Consider the following 14,068-nt stretch of genomic DNA (forward strand, 5'->3'; position numbering starts at 1 on the left):
ATACATGTGGAAGTCGCTGTCTTGCGGCTCCACAGATATGCACGTCAAAGTACACAAGCGTACAGATTTGACAACAGGTTTAATGTTTTTCAACACAACCATCAAATATTATGTTTTCTTCCAGGACTTTCCAGTTCCTCCCAAACCTTCTTCTTTCTCCTGCACCCGGCCGCTCACTGTTAAAGACAACAGATGATTAGATCAACACGTTCCACCTGTGAAATCTAATCACCTGCCAGCTGTGTCTCGCCGTCAGCACATGCCCCGCCCCTGCCCGATGGCGCTCGTCCTCAGCACCACGGACAGCGGCGGTGACTTTTACTCCCACAATACATATATATGCATATACGTATATACATATATACATATATACGTATATACATATATATATGTAAATATATATATATTTTTATTTTTATTTTACCTTTTTTATTTATTTATTTTCTCTATCTACAGTGGCATACTTTGGCGTTTTTTGTTGTTTTCACATTTTGTAAAGATCCAACAGAGTTGTATGTCGGTTAGTATTGGGCAATATAAATGCCAGCATGGAATCTTGTTCACAAATGTTCTACTATTCTGGTAGACAGGTAGCATATGTGGCGTTTTATGCTTAATAAATAGAGAATTCTTACTGACAAGAGCCATCTGGCCTCATTTGATAGCGGTTGTTCAATTTACTGACTAAGTGGAATGAAAAACAACATCTCCATCTTCCGTTGCCATGTTTCCTACTGCAATGTCATTTATTTACATGATCAAGACTCCAGACACAAAGAGAGTCAGTCTTCACTTAAACAGAACTCAAAAGATTGTCTAATTTATTATAAATTGTGTTTGGTTCTTCTGAATACAAAGCTGTGGTTGTCCAATATGTTGATGAGAATGTCTGGCTCTCAAAATGTTTAAAAAATACGTACATTTTGTAATTTTGTAGATTTATAATGAGTAATTCCTACTTTGCGGCAAATTCCAAGATAAATTAGGGTTTCCTTTACTCCCCATAATATAATTTGCCTGTCTCTTTGCATTATCTCTTACGTGTCCTGCAATTTACCTGAACTATGCCGGCCGGTGCTTGTAGGGTAAGGCTATTCCACTAAATTACTCAAGGGACCACATTTCCAGAAAGCTAAGGACCGGGGGCCAAACCTCTTAAGGCGCAAGCTGGGTTTTTTTATATGCTTTCTCTTTGCTATTTGGGCTTATTGGACCCTAATTAGAATACAAACTAAGAATCATCTTTTGATATGACTTAGTCCATAAGTACACAAACGTGTACTTCATGTTTAGCGACATGCTAATTCTTTTTCTACACTTTTTTTTCTCTAAATTCCATTGTATGTTATACTCTTCTGACACCACCAGATAGCAGTATAAGTGTCCACATAAGTGGCCATAAGACCCCGATTCAGTAGTGTACACAATTTTGGAAATAAGAGCTAAAAGGTGCCGTCCACGCATGTGGCCACTAAGCCTTTAGAAGTTAATTATTATTCTTATTTTGTACAGTATCTTCTGCATTTCTTTTTGGTCTATTTCTGTTATCAGTCACACATTTCTGGAGAAAGTAGCCCTTTTATTTAAAATTGAAGCTTCTGCTATCAATGCATGGAATTTCCAATGTGTTTACAGTGGTCCAAGTTCCTCTATACGACAGGAGCACTCTAAAATGTTTGTCTCTCAAGTTTTAAACTCAACTCTGGGGCCGCTATGGTGACATTCCTGAGCCGCCAGATGAATTGTACCGATGTAGGAGCTCATGATCCTGGTCTAAAATAAGACGTTTGCAATGAGCGTTTTCTGAAAATATATGCCTTTACTCTACAAATTGGACAGGTTACCTCTTAAGTAATCTACAAACCCTAAAACCGATGAAGTTGGCATGTTGTGTAAACCGTAAATACTAACATAATACAATGATTTGCAAATCCTTTTCAATCTATATTCAGTTGAATAGACTGCAAAGACAAGATACTTAACGTTCGAACTGGGAAAACTGTTGTTTTTTGCAAATATTAGCTCATTTGGAAATGTATGCCTGCAACATGTTTCAAAAAAAGCTGGCACAAGTGGCAATAAAGAGGAATGCTCATCAAACACTTATTTGGAACATCCCACAGGTGAACAGGCTAATTGGGAACAGGTGGGTGCCATGATTGGGTATAAAAGCAGCTTCCATAAAATGCTCAGTCATTCACAAACAAGGATGGGTCGAGAGTCACCACTTTGTGAACAAATGGTGTGTCGAGCAGTTTAAGAACAACATTTCTCAACGAGCTATTGCAAGGAATTTAGGGATTTCACCATCTACCGTCCGTAGAATCATCAAAAGGTTCAAACAATCTGGAGAAATCACTGCACGTACGCAATGATATTACGGACCTTGGATCCGTCAGGCGGTACTGCATAAGAAACCGACATCAGTGTGTAAAGGATATCACAATATAGGTTCAGGAACACTTCAGAAAACCACTGTCAGTAACTACAGTTTGTCGTTACATTTGTAAGTGCAATTTAAAACTCTACTATGCAAAGCAAAAGCCATTTATCAACAACACCCAGAAACGCTGCCGGTCTCGTTGGGCCCGAGCTCATCTAAGATGGACTGATACAAAGTGTAAAAGTGTGCTGTGTTCTGACGAGTCCACATTTCAAATTGTTTTTGGAAACTGTGGACGTCGTGTCCTCTGGACCAAAGAGGAAAAGAACCATCCGGATTGTTAAAGGCGCAAAGTTGAAAAGCCAGCATCTGTGATGGTATGGGGGTGTATTAGTGCCCAAGACATGGATAACTTACACATCTGTGAAAGCACCATTAATTCTGAAAGGTAGATACGGGTTTTGGAGCAACAAATGTTGCCATCCAAGCAACGTTATCATGGACGCCCCTGCTTATTTCAGCAAGACAATGCCAAGCCACGTGTTACATCAACGTGGCTTCATAGTAAAAGAGTGCGGGTACTAGACTGGCCTGCCTGTAGTCCAGACCTGTCTCCCATTGAAAATGTGCGGCGCATTATGAAGCCTAAAATACCACAACGGAGACCCCCGGACTGTTGAACAACTTAAGCTGTACATCAAGCAAGAATTGGAAGAAGGGATGTCCGATAATGGCTTTTTGCCGATATCCGATATTCCGATATTATCCAACGATTTAATTACCGATACCGATATCAACCGATACCGATATCAACCGATATATACAGTCGTGGAATTAACACATTATTATGCCTAATTTGAACAACCAGGTATGGTGAAGATAAGGTACTTTTAAAAAAAAATTATAAAATAAAATAAGATAAATAAATTGAATAAAAAATAAAGTAAAACAATATAAAACAGTTACATAGAAACTAGTAATTAATGAAAATTAGTAAAATTAACTGTTAACGATTAGTACTATTAGTGGACCAGCAGCACGCACAATCATGTGTGCTTACGGACTGTATCCCTTGCAGACTGTATTGATATATATTGATATATAATGTAGGAAACAGAATATTAATAACAGAAAGAAACAACCCTTTTGTGTGAATGAGTGTGAATGGGGGAGGGAGGTTATTTGGGTTGGTGCACTAATTGTAAGTGCATCTCGTGTTTTTTATGTTGATTTAATAAAAAATAAAAATAAAAAAAACGATACTGACAATAAAAATATGATACCGATAAATTTATTACATTACATTTTAACGCATTTATCGGCCGATAATATCGGCAGGCCGATATTATCGGACATCTCTAATGGGAAGTAATTCCACCTGAGAAGCTTAAAAAATGTGTCTCCTCAGTTCCCAAATGTTTACTGAGTGTTGTTAAAAGGAAAGGCCATGTAACACAGTGGTAAAAATGTCCCTGTGCCAACTTTTTTGCAATGTGTTGCTGCCATTAAATTGTAAGTTGATGATTATTTGCCAAAAAAAAAAAAGTTTCTCAGTTTGAACATTCAATATCTTGTCTTTGTAGTCTATTCAATTGAATATAAGTTAAAAAGGATTTGCAAATCATTGTATTCTGTTTTTATTTGCGAATTACAAAACGTGTAATTTCACTGGTTTTGGGTTTTGTAATTTTACAATTTACTATTAACAGTAATTAAGGATACAAAAAAATGGTGACAGCGATTAAAGCTGACATGCCAACCAAATGATGGCGATTTTTAATGTATTTCATTATTTAATTAATTATTACTATTTTGTTATTGGCATTAAGGCCAACTCTTCCTTAGGCACACCTGAATTCAATCATAACTATAAATGGCTAGAGCTCTATTCTTTTCATGTTCCAGCTTGTCATTTTCTCACCATTTTTCTTAAATTAGTTTTGGTCCTTTTGATTTTGTTCTTGTTAAATCCACCTTCTGCAGTGTTCACTCTTTTGCTACTGGACATCTTTTGCTCTATTACCACTGAAATGACCACTTACTCCATTATTACCTTAGGAGAGCCAATATTTCAGACACAGCTCCAATTATGAGTCTGTGCAGTTCTACACCACCACACTGACATAAATAAACATATTATTTTAATAGTACCTCTCTGACACCCGTCTAGTTTCTATGCCGTTTGACCTCTGTAGGGTCACACTTGAGCTGGAGTCTATCCCACTTGACTTATGCAAAACCAACTTTCCTTACCTACTTGTGCCTGTTTTTGTGTATTTAGGGATCCTCATAAGTTCCTAAAATGTAAAATTAAACTATGAAGGCATGGTGGAGATATTTGTAAAACAATCTTGCTTTCCTTTGTACCGTATTTTCCGGACCATAGGGCGCACTGGATTAAAACGTTTGCGTCAACTTTTGTGCATGCTATCAGATCAAAGTCACTGGGGTAAGTAAACTTTTGATCGGGGTCATTTGGGTACTTTCATTTGTCATTTTGATTTAAAAAGAGTAAACATTTGCCAATAAATAGCGTCACACAACTGTTAAGCATGAGTGGAAGAAAGGTTTTTGTGTTATCATTCATATTCTCGGAAGAATGGCCAAGAAATCATAAATTCTCCGAGGATATGTAAACTTATGAGCACAACTGTATATATCGGTATCGGTTGGTAGCGGAATCGGTAATTAAGAGTTGGACGATATCAGAATATCGGATATCCTCAAAAAAGCCATTATCGGACATCTCTAGTTGTATGTATACTTTTGACCCAGCAGATTTGCTCACATTTTCAGTAGACTCATAATAAATTCATAAAAGAACCAAACTTCATGAATGTTGTGAGTAACTTTTGGTATGGAGTGTGCGAGAACCTATCATTAGCGTTAGAGATTCCTATTCCCATCTCCCAACTGATCTTGATATAAACAAAACATACCTCCTTATAAACGCATTAGGCATCGCCAAGAAAACTATTCTCATGAATTGGAAATCAAAAAATAATTTATGTATAAACCTTTACAAAAACATTTTATTAGACTATGTAGTTATGGAAAGAATGTCTGCTGAATCAAAACAACCACTGACAGAATTCCGATCTCTTTGGGCATTGCTAATTAATTTCCTGACCTGACTCCCATGGGGGCCGGGGCTGGGGCTCTGTCCCGGGGGTCTTGCTCCGTGGGTGGGGGGTCCTGGGTGCCGGGGGGCAGTGTGCCGCGGGGTCGGGTGGGCCTGGGGTGTGTTCCCTGGATCCATGAGTGGTCTGGCGGCCGGGGGTGGATGGGGGTGCCTGGGCGGGGGTTGGGGTGCGGGTGGGGCTGTGAGCGGCCGCCTTGGGTTGGGTAGGGGGTTGTCCCTCTCGTGGGTGGTTGGGCGGGGGGTTGCGCCCGGGGGGTTGGGGTCTTGCCGCTGTCGGGCGGGGGTCGGCTCGTGCCCGTCTGGCCCCAGGTGTCCGTGGGCTTCCTCCTTCCCCTGGGGCGCGGGTTAGGGTTTGGGTTAGGGTTAGGGTTAGGTTTAGGGGTTAGGGTTAGGGTTAGGGTTAGGGGTTAGGGTTAGGCATACTTGCAAACCTTGAGACCTCCGATTTCGGGAGGTGGGGGTGTGGGGGTGGGGGGCGTGGTCGGGGTGGTTGAAGTGATACTTCAAACTTGCATAAATAAATATTAAGGAATATAACATAACTTGGCTTCTGAGAGCTTCAAAATGTAATGAATAAAATGCTAAAATTGTTGATAAACAAGCAATTATTTTAATAATTAAATATGGTCATTTTAAATGAATTATTATGATAATTTAAAATGAATTATTTCAAATATGTTTATTTTAATGTATAATTCTATGGCTGGATGTAATACGGAGTCAGAAAAAATAAAAATACAATTAATGTTGATGTTTTTAGCAAAATATAGTAAAAATGTATTTTATTTTATTTTTAAATTAATAAATATATGTATTTTTAGGTAAGATAAACATAATAATACAATTTATCTCTAGTCTGGATGATTTAGTTCTTGTCACCCCTCCCATCTGAAAAAAGGCTGTCCTCAGTCAGGTCCGCATGGAGCTGGAGGGGGCGTGGCCTCCAGCTCCGGCTGAAAATCGGGAGATTTTCGGGAGAATATTTGTCCTGGGAGGTTTTCGGGAGAGGCGCTGAATTTCGGGAGTCTCCCGGAAAATTCGGGAGGGTTGGCAAGTATGGGGTTAGGGTTAGGTTTTTTGGGATTGAGATAGAGAGAGAGAGAGAGAGAGAGAGAGAGAGAGAGAAGGGAAGGAATGTGCGCGGTCCATCAACCCTCCGTCAAGGTCGGCCCCCGCCAGAACCCCCCGGAAGTCCCCAGAGGAGGCTCGCCAGATAACACCCACAAAATCAGACATTTTGCACCCCATTTAGACATCCCCCCAATGTATGGGGATTGTGTGGTAGGCCCGTTAATCTTTGGAACCAGCGTGTCAGCCCGTCAGTGGGGAGGTTCCCCCAAGTGCTGCCCGACTGCCCTGCGGGAGTCCCCCTCCTGTGTTTTACTCCGCCCTTATTTATTTATTAATTTTATTTATATATATTCTTATATTTTTTTTAAATTATCTATTTAATAAATTTTATTCATTCTATTAAATTATATATGTGTATATATGGGTGCGCGTGTACGTTTGTATATATCTATGGTGAAGTCTGTGTGTATGTATGTAGGTACATATGTATGTGTCGCTGCCCCGGTGTGCATTGCTGATTGCGGCACCGGGCCTGCTGAGATGCCGTGGCATGCCGGCTGTGGGCGCTGGGCTGGGCCCTTATGGCTTTTTGCCGGATGGGATGCCTGGTGGGTGGTGGGCGGGGGGGCCTGGACGTGCGACAAAAAAATAAAAAATTTATAAATAAAAAAATAAAAAAAATAAAAAAATAAAAAAGAGTTGGACGATATCGGAATATCGGATATCGGCAAAAAAAGCCATTATCGGGCATCTCAAATTTTTATACTTAGCAAACTCACTTCACTGTCCGGATAAAACCTGTTCGCGGGCCGTACGTTCGACACCACTGCTCAAGAGCTCCATTGCGGTCCTACGTTGACAATATTGTACCTCATTAACCAGAGTGACCCAGAAACCCGGCGAGCGAGCGTTTACTCATGTCAGTGTTTTCACTCTCCGGCTCGGGTGAAAAACGCCGCAAAAACGTATTAAACCACCTCCTCGGGACATAAATTACCATATAGGTCACGAACACGGAGAGGGCAATGCATTTAAAGTCCGTTTAATGCAACGAAAAAAGCAACCGCGAGTCCAAGGTAATTACTCTGAGAACCTATGAACCTTTTTAATTGTCATACATCCTGAGGACGTATGACGACTTATTGTTCTAACATCAAACATGGTATTACTCTCTGTGCAGGGGCTCCGCACTGTCGAGGAGGTAAACCTGTGTCGTCGCTCGCCCTCCATCATGCAAACAAAGTCCCCGTGGGAATTGTCTGGACCAGAGAAAATGCAAGATATGCCTGGGATGAAATATGATCTGGATGCATACGCCAAAATGGGCAAAATGCTACACACGCCTAACGTGATATTTCTCCATGCCCTCAAGACACGGGGGGTTCATTACGTTCCAGCTTTGATGTATTTGAAAGAGTTTCAATGTTTATCGCGCATTCTCTCCCCTTGTCATTATGTGTGCATTAATATTCCGCAATTGTGTTACCCCCGCTCCTAATTGCATGCTGGGTATACAGTATGACATCTTATTGGGTCGGGGCTGTATCACAGTGGTTTTCCTGCGCCGACTGGGATTTTGTTGTCGAATTTGAAAAACCAGAAATGTTTAGTGTTGTTGGAGACGTCATTAGGAAGGTGATTGGTCCAATCAGAGCACCTTGAGGAGGATTACACTCTCGCCACTCCATCAGTACTCCCACACTGATGAAAATATCAGCATGACGGTGACACAATAGACTTTAAAGAGCCTTTAATAGCAAGTGTCTCAGCATACTGGAAAGATATTCACGAGAAAATATTCCGGATTTTACTGCCATGTTGCTGTCCTACGCAATTAATACATAACCCAAAACCAGTGAAGTTGGCACGTTGTCCATCCATCCATCCATTTTCTTCCGCTTATCCGAGGTCGAGTCGAGCCTAAGCAGGGAAGCCCAGACTTTCCTCTCCCCAGCCACTTCGTCCAGCTCTTCCCGGGGGATCCCGAGGCGTTCCCAGGCCAGCCGGGAGACATAGTCTTCCCAACGTGTCCTGGGTCTTCCCCGTGGCGTCCTACCGGTCGTACGTGCCCTAAACAACTCCCTAGGGAGGCGTTCGGGTGGCATCCTGACCAGATGCCCGAACCACCTCATCTGACTCCTCTCCATGTGGAGGAGTAGCGGATTTACTTTGAGCTCCCCCCCGGATGACAGAGCTTCTCACCCTATCTCTAAGGGAGAGCCCCGCCATGTCCGGTCCAAATCATTTGCACCATGGGAGAACAAACCACGCCAAAGTCCTAGTCGTGACAGGTGATGTCGCCAGGCTGACTGCCTGGCAACTACAGGCTTAAATACTGGTCACATGATTAGTGAAAACAGGTGCGTGACTCAAAATGTGACAACGTGAGACAGGTGTGTGACATGACGATGTGAACCAGGTGAAACTAATGGTTACTATGGTGGCAAAGGGAGTGAAGACAAGAACTAAAAAGTGTCCAAAAACCAAGCAAAACATAACTAAACAAAACATGATCACAGACATGACATCAACGTGTTCACCTGTGGCTTATAGACTTACATGGCCAATATATGTACACAATTAAAATCGGTGCAAAATTATACCTAAGCGCACTATCTACCTCCGGAACATTACTGCATGTATTGAATGCATGTACAGTAGTGTATGTACCGGTACCAATATGTATTTCGATATGTTTTTGGTACTTTTTGGTACTTTTCTAAATAAAGGGGACCACAAAAAATTGCATTATTGGCTTTATTTTAACAATACATCTTACGGTACAATAAACATATGTTTCTTATTAAGTTAAAGTACCAATGATTATTCTCTGTATTTGACCCATCACCCTTGATCAGCCCCTGGGAGGTGAGGCGAGCAGTGAGCAGCAGCGGTGGCCGCGCCCGGGAATAATTTTTGGTGATTTAACCCCCAATTCCAACCCTTGATGCTGAGTGCCAAGCAGGGAGGTAATGGGTCCCATTTTTATAGTCTTTGGTATGACCTACCGATCTCAGGGCGGACACTCTTTGCAATTTTGTCCTTAAATAAAAAAGTGAACATACAAAACAACTTGTCTTTTAGTAGTAAGTAAGCAAACAAAGGCTACTAATTTAGTCTGCTGACATATGCAGTATTATTTTGTCAATATTATTAAGGACAAGTGGTAGAAAATGAATTATTAATCTACTTGTTTATTTACTGTTAATATCTGCTTATTTTCTCGTTTCTCTTCTGTTAAAATGAAATAATACATTCTCCTGTTGTTTAATACTTTACATTAGTTTTGGATGATAGCACAAATTTAGGTATCAATCCGATACCAAGTAGTTACAAGATCATACATGTGTCCAGGGACGTATTTCCTGAGTTTATAAACATAATATAAATGTAAAAAAAAACGAACAAAGATGCTGTGATCCCAAAAAATACCGGTGTAATCATAGTAGTGTCCACTAGATACGCTCCTGTACTTGGTATCATTACAGTGGATGTCAGGTGTAGATCCACCAATGGCGTTTGTTTACATTGTGACGTCCTGCAGGGGTGATACTTGTAAGAAACATACTTTATTTGTCGCCATGGATGCGAGGATTAGTGATTTAGAAGTAGCTACAACACTGTGGCAGGACGTTAGCCGTTAGCAAGCTAGCCATGTCTTAAAGCACCTCTTCCTGAGAGCGTTTCAGTGTTATAACTACACCTTTATCGTTAGTTTTTAAGCCAAAATGCATCCGTTCTCCCTTTTATGTCTACACACTGTGTCTGCTTGTAAGTACTCTGTGATTGTGCGCTGCCGAACATGCTTGTCTGCTCATAAATGAGCAATGAAACGACGTGACGACGACGGGCGGGTCGGGGGTTGGAGGACCGGTACTTTTTAGAGGCGGTATAGTACCGAATATGATTCATTAGTATTGCGGTACTATAATAATACCGGTATAATTTACAACCCTAATGTACAGTATATGCATGGAACATTGAAAAATGCAGTAGATAGGTGTGATTACTGCTGTCCACTCTCAAGCATAAAAAAAATATCAGCCTTTATCCAGTGCCACTATGTTGTTGCTCATGGCCTTGCATGGATGTTAAAAAAGAAGTTTACCAGAGAAAGCAAACTCTGTAGAAAATGTGTGTGGATGCTGATGTTGAACTGAAATGTTGTAATGTAAATGTGTAATTGCTGGAAAAGTGGAACATTTGGAAAATTGTTCCCCTGAATGTTGTGATGCTGAGATGGTTTGAATGGGTTGAGAATTGAGGGGGAAAAAAACACAAATTTTAAACGAGAGTAAATGGATCGGAAAATGTGGAGTTTTGCTCAAACATGGACTTTTTGGGATGCTGTGGAAAATAGTTTGAATGAGCCGAAGGTTTGGACATTGGAGGTATTTGAATTCAGTTGAGAAATGTGGACGGCTTTAAGAATTTTTAATATCAAAGTGATATTCCCTAAAAAAAATAGGCCTCCGAATAAATATAAAAAACATTTCTTATCGTCTTGTTTTTCTTAAATCATAGCATTAACCTCCTTTGATGATGGTATGATCAATGGTAGGTGTGGTATACTGAATACAATTGCTATTATTTTATGTTGTAAACGTGCTATTGCAATGTTTAACTAGCCTTATGTCGCCTACTAAAAGCTATGTTCAGAGAACCGTAGAAGAAGCCGTACCGAAGAAATTGTGTTTGTACCTGTGGAGGAGGGCGTGGCCTGCGGGCCTGCCGCAGAACGGGGTTTGCAAGGACCGCCCTCGAAGACAGCGACAGGTGAGTAGACGGCCCAGGTGGGCCTCACCTGTCGCCTTTATTAGCAGCAGCCGGAACGAGACACGTATTGGGAGTTGGAGTTGGGGATAGAGAGAGGGAGAGCACGCATTGAGACACACGGGACTGAAAAGTTGTACATATATTGCTGGAAAGCACGTCATACGTGTGTATGAAAATTAAAAGGACTTGCTCCAACCTGTCTATCGGGCTCAAGAGAGATATGTCGGCACCAGGAGAACCCTCCCCCACTCAGAGACGTTCACAATACCATTGCTTAGGTTGGACTGAAAAGTAAAGTTGAACCAATTGTCCTGTGCATTGAATGTGCATTCCAATGCGCATTCGTCTGTGCGCTGCGCTGAGCGCACCTCCAAGCGCGCACCTGTGTGTGCCACTCCGGCTGCAGCAGGCGGCTGCAATCAATCCGCAATCTGCACACCTAAAGCTGATGAGACGCCGGGCTTCTTAAGCCAGAGCAAACCTGTGTTCCGGGCCAGAACGTAGCGACCTGTTCCCGTACAGTAAGCCGACATCTCTAGCTCTATGCGCACTCTCTCTCTCTCTCTGTGTTTCTCCCCCTCCGTGTTCATTTGTAATGTGTTCCTTGTCGCCATCCAGCAGCATTACTCCGTTTCCTCGTCACAAGCTGTGTGTCTCGTCTCCCCGTATTCCCTCTGGTTCCTCTGGCTGCCTCTTTAGATTTCGACCTGCCGCCTGGACACAGACTTTGACGCCTCGCTCTTGCCCCTGACCTCCTGCCCTACTCTGGATCTCCGAGCTTGCCTTGCCCTCCATGGACTTCCGCACCTCGCTCAACACTCCTGGTAACACTCAGTTGATCACTACACATAGTCGCACACCACATATATTCGGATTAGTTACACGCCTCATTTCCCTTGTTTATAATAAATAGAGCTAAGACTACGTCCTTGCATCTGTGCCATCTCCTTCTCCCCCCCTGTACCGTAACACTGATCTATGGGATGCTGTACTAAGTTATTTCGGTCACAATGTGTCAGGGCCAGAGCGCATTCCAATGCGCCCTCATCTTTGTGTCCAGACGAGCGCACCGCGGACCACGCCCACAGGCGCTCTCTTTTCACTGCGGGCGTGCCTCCTCGCGCCTGCAGACAATCTGCAATCTCGCATCTGCCTGTGATGAGCGAGCTGCCTTCTTAAGCCGGCACAACCTGCCATGCCCGGCCGGAATATAACCTTCTGTTGGCGTACCGTAAGCTCGTCTCCAGCTTCCTAGTTGCCTTCTGTCCTGATCTCTGTGTTTTTCCCTGCGTTGATTGTCGTGTCCTCCCTCACCCCGCAGTTCCCTGTGTGCATCCCCGAGTCAAGCTGTGCGTCTTGTGCTCCTGGATCTTCCCTGCCTCCCTCGTGCATCCTGGTTCTCGACTCCTCGCTTGCCCCCGGACTACGACGACTCGCTCCTGCCTCACGACCCCGCTTCCGCCCCCGGACAACCCTGCCTGCCTTGCCCTTGACGGACAGCACCGCTCCTCTAAACATGCACCTCCAACATTTACGGTAAAACCCTCCAGTTAAATACTACACATAGTCTGTCACCCTTTCCCTTTTTGATTTTGTCACACACTCCATTTTCCTTCGGTATATTAGTATCATGTTCATTATTATATATATTATATTGTGTATATATATATATATATATATATATATATATATATATATATATATATATATATATATGAAATACTTGACTTAGTATTTCGTCAAGTATTTCTTATATATATATATATATATATATATATATATATATAATAAAATAAATATATATTTATAGCTAGAATTCACTGAAAGTCAAGTATTTCTTATATATATATATATATATATATATATATATATATATATATATATATGAAATACTTGACTTGGTGAATTCTACTCCTCCCCTCTTAACCACGCCCCCAACCACGCCCCCACCTCCCGAAATCGGAGGTCTCAAGGTTGGCAAGTATGATACAGAGTCTCTTAAGTGGAATTTCCCTAGTTGCAGTGTATCTAGATGACATTTTGGTTAGTGGAGTGGACAAAGATGATCATATCAAGAACTTGGGTACTACGCTAAAAAGACTGAAAGAGGCTGGACTATGTCTCAGAAGGAACAAGTGCACTTTCATTTAGGATGAAGTAGAGTACTTAGGGTACGGAGTCGACGCACAAGGACTACACCCAGTGGAAAACAAGGTAAAAGCAATCCAAGATGCTCCATCCCCAACAAATGTTACAGAACTCAAATCATACTTGGGATTGTTAAACTACAATAACAAAATAATTTCAAACCTGGCAACTCAGTTGGAGTCATTACACAAAATGGAATTCTGAACAAGAAGAGGCATTTCAAAATGCTAAGGACTTGCTAAACACATCTGATGTTCTGAAACAAAACAAATAGCTGTTTGGCCACAATAGAATATGTTTGGAGGAGAAAAGGTGAGGCCTTTAATCCCAGGAACACCAATCCTACCGTCAAGCATGGGGGTGGTCGTATTATGCTCTGGGCCTGTTTTGCTTCCAATGGAACTGGTGCTTTACAGAGAGACAATGAAAAAGGAGGATTACCTCCAAATTCTTCAGGACAACTTAAAATCATCAGCCTGGAGGTTGTGTCTTTGACACAGTTGGGTGTTCCAACAGGACAATGACCCCAAAAACATGTCAAAAGTGGT

Source organism: Nerophis lumbriciformis, linkage group LG14, assembly GCF_033978685.3.
Source record: "Nerophis lumbriciformis linkage group LG14, RoL_Nlum_v2.1, whole genome shotgun sequence".
NCBI lineage: Eukaryota > Metazoa > Chordata > Actinopteri > Syngnathiformes > Syngnathidae > Nerophis > Nerophis lumbriciformis.